The sequence below is a fragment of the Panthera uncia genome, chromosome C2 (assembly GCF_023721935.1).
Source record: "Panthera uncia isolate 11264 chromosome C2, Puncia_PCG_1.0, whole genome shotgun sequence".
Classification (NCBI taxonomy): domain Eukaryota; kingdom Metazoa; phylum Chordata; class Mammalia; order Carnivora; family Felidae; genus Panthera; species Panthera uncia.
In genome coordinates this window covers 2,432,719-2,439,854 of record NC_064810.1, presented here as the reverse complement: position 1 = coordinate 2,439,854, position 7,136 = coordinate 2,432,719, and positions in this window count along the sequence as shown.

Here is a 7,136-nt window from a genome sequence, read left to right as displayed (position 1 = left end):
AAAGATGCAAACCACTCTTTTACCTGCCTTTCCACTGCAAGGAAGTTATACTAAGAAAGTAATCAGAAATGCACACAAAGATTCACTTACAAGCAAGGCCAGTGAATTATTTACAACAGTGAAAGACTGGGCACAACCTGACTATTTAATAAGAGGATTCATTAAATTCTTGTAAGTTCATGCGATGCAAGTCACGTAGGCATCAAAGGTCACCGAGAACATCAGACGACGTGTGGGAGGTAGAAAAATATACGAATATACATAATCAACTACAATCCCAATCTTTGTCTACAGAGCATAATGTCGGTATGTTTCTTAATTTTTTTGAGTGTTTTTATTCATTTTTGAGAGACAGAGACAGAACACGAGTGGGGGAAGGGCAGAGAGAGATGGAGACACAGAGTCCGAAGCAGGTCCAGACTCCGAGCTGTCAGCACAGAGCCCGACGCGGGGCTTGAACTCACGAACTGTGAGATCACGACCTGAGCTGAAGTCGGACGCTTAGCCGACGGAGCCCCCCAGGCGCCCCTAACATTGTTGTGTTTCTTGAGCACTTGCCACGTTCGTGTAAAAGCACACCGACGTGCCCGGAGAGAAGACGAGAAAGCCATACGCCCCCAAGACCGTGGGACTGTGAGCGGCTTCATTTTCTTCCTTGTAATGGTCGTCATCCCCCCAAGTTCTCTGCGACATGAGCTTCTCTTACAGCTGGAGGCCCCTGAGGGATGTTTGCGAATCTCTGTGGGGCACAGTAAGGAAGAGCAGCTGCCGTGAAGGGAACCCCACGCCATCCAGGTCAGCCAATGGCTTCCCATTAGATGGGATGAAAATCCAGCCACTCCCGGGCATGGAGCTCCCAGTACGAGAGTGAATCCCCTTTCCCTCTGTTCTTTCTCTGTGAATAATTTGCCCCAACAGGCCCCTTGAGGGTCTGATTTCCTGGCCGTTGGCCCAGATTTTGAGTCTTTTCTGAATTAAAGTATTACTAAGGAGAAAGAAGAAACATTTCCAATAGAGTCTGGTCAGGAAGAGACAATGAGGCTCAAGGTTATTTCTCAGGTGGGAACCTTGAGCAGAGATCGCCCCACCCTGGGTTTAAGACGACACTTATCACACATTCTTCTGAACTCTCGGGAGAAAACTCTCCAGATGGTGTGGAGCTGTTTCAGGTGGAGACTGGGGATCAAGGACAGCCCAGCCTGGAGGTTGTCATAGTGACCAGCTCATTGACCTGGAGACTGCAGGGTCAGCTTCAAACCAGACGAGCGTGTTTGAGGATTAAGAAATAGAAAACCACACCTGGAACAGGTCAGGAAAGAATCTAGGGCGTTCTCTAGTGCTCCTGGAGTCACTGAGCCAAAGCGCTCAAAAGGTTCCAAAAAACCTTGGCTATTGCCCAGAGGGAAGCAAAAAAGATAATCTGTTCAAATAAAAAACAACCTGTAATCCAAGCTTCAGGTTCAGTTATTGCCTGGTTGTTGGTTTTTTTTTTTCCAAGTAATCTCTACACCCAACATGGGGCTCGAACTCACCGCCCCGAGATCAAGAGTCACACGGTTCATCTCCAAAAGAAACAGAGACCCTCCGCTGTTTGAGCAGTGAGCGCCGAGTGCCGAGCGCTGACCCGGACCCGACAGACAGAGGCCTTATCTCAACCCCAGGTCCGCAGACTGACTTCGAGTTCAGTTCGTTAACTTCCTAACCGCTCTGTTATCTTGCGTGTTGGGGCGCCTGTCCTCGGTTCTGCTCTGTCTGCCGCGTAAGAAGACACATCTGACCACGTGGTAAAAGATCACTGAGTCTGGAATCCTGAACCTGCTTTATAAGTATGACTAACTTCGCTTTATGACCGAATAAAGCCGGCGTTGGGACAGACACACCTCGTGTGCGCCTTCCTGGCCCGCAGTTATAGTCTGCGAGACAGTGCATTCTAAAAATAGCGGCAGGGCCTTGAAGAAATGCATGATTTGTAAGGCAAAAAAAAGGATGCCCGCTCAGGCCGCCACAAAACACCACAGGCTGGGCGGCTTAAACCACCCACCTTTATTTTCTCACGGTTCTGGACGCTCCAAGTCGAAGATTCCACTTGGACTTGCTCTGATGCCCCCGCTCAGCGCGTGCTCTCGTTCCTGTCCTCCGCACTTCACGCACAGAGAGCCGGCTCTCTGCTGTTCCTTCTTCTATGTGATGAGGGAAACAAAGCAAGAGAAATGTCACTTAAATCTCCTGACAGCTCACAGCCCGCTGATAGACACCGGAAACACGCAGAGTGTGACCTTCCTCGAGCAACTCATGGCTGCCTTAGAGCCTTTATGTTTATGTTTTGTTCAAGACTCAACATAGGAGCGCCTGGGGGGGCTCAGTCAGTTGAGCAGTTGAGCGGTTGAGCGTCCGACTTCAGCCCAGGTCACGATCTCACAGTTTGTGGGTTCAAGCCCTGTGCTGGGCTTTGCACTGACAGCGGGGAGCCTGCTTTGGATTCTCTGTCTCCCTCTCTCTCTGTCTCTCCCCTGCTGGTGCTCTCTCGCTCTCTCTCTCTCTTTCTCAAAAATAAATAAACATTAAACAAAATTAGGAAAAATAAAGATTAAAAATAACTTTATCTTAACAGTCACGAGCCCCTCAAGGTCCTAAAAGCCTTGCTTCCAAATTCCTTAGAGACTTATGCCATCCCTAACCCCCCACTAACTTGTAAGTATATCATCAGTCTCTCCTCACAAGCCCAGTGCAGCTCTTTCTGCCCACGGGCCCTGTCCCGGTGCTGCAATAAAATCACCTTTTTGCACCAAAAACGTCTCGAGAATTTTCTTAGCCGTTTGCTCGCAAACCCAAAACTTCCAAATTTCATCATAAGGATCCTAATCCTATCAGATCAGGCCCTGCCTCTTATGACCCCCGTGATCCTGTTTAACTTTAATTACCTCTCAGGGGCCCCAATCCAAAAGCCATGACTTTGAAGGGGTAGGGCTTCAACATAGGAATATGGAGGGGGGCGGATACAAGTGTGTCTGTAACAGTGGTTAAGTCTCTGGAGACCGACATCCCTTGTCGCCAACATCAGAGACAGCACTCTGGCCGGGGAAACCTGGGGACAGCGATGACTGTTTCTGGGACTAACATCCGTATTCGCCGTCTCTGGTGACGGAACATTTGAAACTGGAAAGGCCTCGGAAAATCTGTGACACGCGATGTCAGCTGAGCCCAGCCAGCCTGTGCTTTCAGGATGGTCAGCTTCTTCGGGACCAATGCCGGTCACCTTGGACCACGAGGGGCAAGCTTGATGGCTAGCAGGTGGCACGCCCAAGCGAAGCTGGAACTCAGAGGCAGGTAGTGGGTGCGGCCGTAACCGGGAGCCACGGACCAGGCGGCTTCACCAGACAAAAGTGATTCTCTTCCGGCTGTGGAGGCGAGAGGCCCAAGATCAAGGTGTCCCCGGGGCTGGCTCCTTCCGGGGGCTGTGAAGGAGCGTCTGTTCCATGCCTCTGGCCGTGGCTTCCATGTGGCCATCATCTCCCCGTCTCGTCTTCCTCTCTTCCTAAGGACACCAGCCACGTTGGACTTAGGGCCCACCCTGACGACTTCATTTTAACTTGATTACATCTGCAAAACGCCCTGTTTCTAAATAAGGTCACATTTTCAGGTACCGGGGGTTAGGACTGTGACATGTGAATTGCGGGGAGAACACAGTTCAACCCGGATCAGGCAGCCCGTATGTCAAGTTCGCCTCCAGTGGAAGGTGGGATCAGCCAGCCTTTTCCCAGGCCAGGTCACAGCATCCCTCTGGCGTGGCGGGTGGGGGGGACACAGGGGAAGACGGTGGGTGTTTCAAAGACTGTCCCCAAAGTGCGGGAAATACTTGGGTTTGGGGTCAGGAAAAGTGGGGCACAGGTGGTAGGTCCGTGCAGGTGGGCAGCAAAGGTCAGGTCCATCACTGTCTTGGGGTCAATCACGTGGGGTCTCCCGGCTCCGGGCGGTGCGTGTTGCCTGAGGGGGTAGTTGGGGCTCCCACCAGGGGGCGCTTCGCCTGAGTTAAAAGATGAGCTGGAAACGAGGGCATAATCAGAAAGTACAGACCGAGGCAGGAATGGCTGTGGCCAAAGTCCTCCTTCAAAGGTGTTAGGCGCTGGGCTGTGCCAGCTGTTGGGGGACAGGCGCCCATCCAAACCTGTGGGCCTCCACAGTCCCAAGCACCACCGTTTCGTCAAAGAACACGACTCCTAACACCCCTTACTGGATGAGCCTCTGCCCAGGCTCCCTCTGCATGTGCACTCTGGATTTGGGCATTTCAAATGCCACCAGGGTTTAGGTGAAGATGTGCTTGGGGCGCCTGGGTTTCTCAGTCGGTTAAGCGTCCGACTTCGGCTCAGGTCATGATCTTGCTGTTCGTGGGTTCGAGCCCTGTGTCAGGCTCTGTGCTGACAGCTCGGAGCCTGGAGCCCCGCTTCGAATTCCGTGTCTCCCTCTCTCTCTGCCCCTCTCCCTGCTCATGCTCTGTCTCTCTCTGTCTCTCAACAATAAATAAATGTTAAAAAAAAAAAAAAAAAAGATGTGCTTACAGGGTTTACCCATCACTGCGTCCAAATGGAAAGCTTTTTTTTAAAAAAAAATTACCCATCAGAGAACCTGAGTGGCTCAGTAGGTAAAGCGTCCAACTCTCAGTTTCAGCTCAGGTCACAATCTGCAAGTTTTGTGAGTTCGAGCCCCACGTCAGGGTCTGTGCTGACAGTGCGGACCCTCTCTCTCTTTCTCTCCCTCTCTCTCCCTGCCCCTCCCCTGCTCACGCTGTCTCTGCCTCTCTCAAAATAAATAAATGTAAAAACAACAACAACAACAACAACAACAACAATCACTGACCCATGGTCACCAAAATCGTGGTCATTTTCCAAGGCTTCGCGTCCTTCCCGGACACATATTAGCACCAGCTGCTCAGAGAGCAGGAGTAACTCAAGTGCTCTTTTTGGAAACCGAGCTCAGACTATGAGAGAAGTCTCTCAGTTCTCGGGTTCTTTCTTGGTAGACGACCTTCTTGGAACCTCCTGGACCCCACCCACTCGCGGCTCCAGCCCTCCTCCCAAGCAGGGGCCCTGCAGTCCGCTGCCTCTTCCCAATCAGCTAAGAGCTGGGGACAGCTTCCTGTCCCGGGGAGGGCAGGTCTGCCCCGGAGGGGCACAGGAGTGGGTGGAAGGGGTCCTGAGGGGCTCTGCACCCCTGCCCGACCAGACACAGAGGTGAGACGGCCCATCATCACTTGGCTGGCCAGGATTGGGGTATCTTTCCCACAGACTGGTGGTTTCCGAAGGTCTTCACTTTCCGAGTCATCGGGAAAGAGGTTTGTGGACTGATCATTAGCGGCAACCAACGGGGCTCCCAAAATACCAAATTCACTTATCTGCCTAATCTGAGAGGCCCCGGTTGCAGCTGTAGAGTTGAAAGGCTGCCCTGGGGCCCAGGCTCGGTGAAGTGGGACCGGGCTGGGCCTTGGCCAGGTTACCAGGTTCTCCAGGTGACTCTCCGGTGACTAGTTTGAGAACCATGGGCACTGGGAGTGAGGAACCTAGAACTTTCCGAAGCTCAACGAAAAGTCGATTCACCAAAATGTCATTCCCAGGCTTTTGACCTCTACCTGGGCCCTCTGTCAAGGAAGAGGGTACCAGAGCCTGAAGTCCCAGAGGCCTGTCAGCCTCTTCCCCTCTTAGTGCTCTGGATTTACCTGGGCTGAAGGTAGGAGGGGGTGGGGACGAAGAATGGGGGAGGGGGCTTACAGGTTTGCCCAGAAAAAGAGGGACAGTGAATGAAGGATCAAGGTGGGGAGGGGGTAAGATCGGCTGCAGAGAGAGATTCATCAGGCCCTCCCAAGAGCCAAGGGCAGCTGACCTCACATTGTAGGAGAGAGAAAAGGTAGTGAGGGCGACGGCTAGCCTGCTGGTCGCTGCGGGCCCACAGGGCTCTCTCCCAGCAATAGCTGCCACTAATTCTGTGGCATTCAGTTTCTCTTCCTGTTTCCCTATCGGTAAAACCGGATGAACCTCTCTCATATAAGGTGCTGTGGAGTTTAAACGTTAATGTGTGAAATAGACTTGGTACATAGTAACTGCTCAATAAATAGCTGTTCTTATTCCTGCCACTGGTTTTAATTACGACAGGTTTCCTCTTGACAGTCTGGACAGTCTGGACAGTGCCAGACTTCCTGCCCCCTTCCTCACTGCCCCAGCACCCGTGGCCGCTCCACCGGCCTTCTCCCCAGGCTGCAGAGGTTTAAGCACATGCAGCCTTGGGTCACCACAAGGGACCCAGATCACCCAGTCTGGAAGTCTGAAGCCCCCGAGACAGCGCGGGGACAGTGTGGGGGAGCCCAGGGAGTGCCCTCAGCCTGGTGGCAGTGGCAGTAGGAGGTGAAAGGCAGGGTCGTGACTGTTGGGGGTGTGTGGGGGGCCACTCGTGCTTGCTGCGGGCTCTGAACGTGGATAATGGGTGGAGGTACTGGATGGACAAGGACCACGGGGTCGGCCAGGGGCACCCTGCTGCAGGATTGGCCACGTGTCCCGGGACGGGGCGCCTTGGGGTCCCCAAGGGTCTCAAGACACCGCGGAGATGTCACCCCCGCCCCCCGCCCCCCCCCCGCCCCCCCCGCCTCTGCGGGGTGGCGGCACGACGGCCCGCTCCGCGTCCCCTGGACCGGCGCCCCCCGGCGAGCAGGGCGGGCTCGGGGCTAGTGCGTCGCGGCACCGGCCAGCAAGGTGGCCGGAGGGGTGGCCCGGGCCCGGCCTGACGCCCCTGGAGCGGTGAGCGGGCTATACGGGGGCGAGGCCCCGGGGACCCCCGCCCCTCGCGCACTGTCGCGGCGCCGGCTGTCCTTGTCGCCAGCGCTCGGGTCCGGCAGCGCGCCGGGGTGTGCGGCCCGGAGGTCAGAGGCGAGGCCCGCGGACCTCGTGCCCTGAAGGGGCGACACGGCAGCGCCCTCGCCCGCCGGACCGGAAAGACCTACCCCGGCGTCTCGCAGGGTGGCTGCGCCCGCCCACGCGCCGGGAGCCGCCGTGACGCCGCCCCCCCGGGCCCGGCGGGGCGCGGCTCCCGCTGTCCCGGTCCCCGCGCGGGCGGCCCGGTGGGCGGGGCTGCGCGGAAGCCCCGCCCCCGCC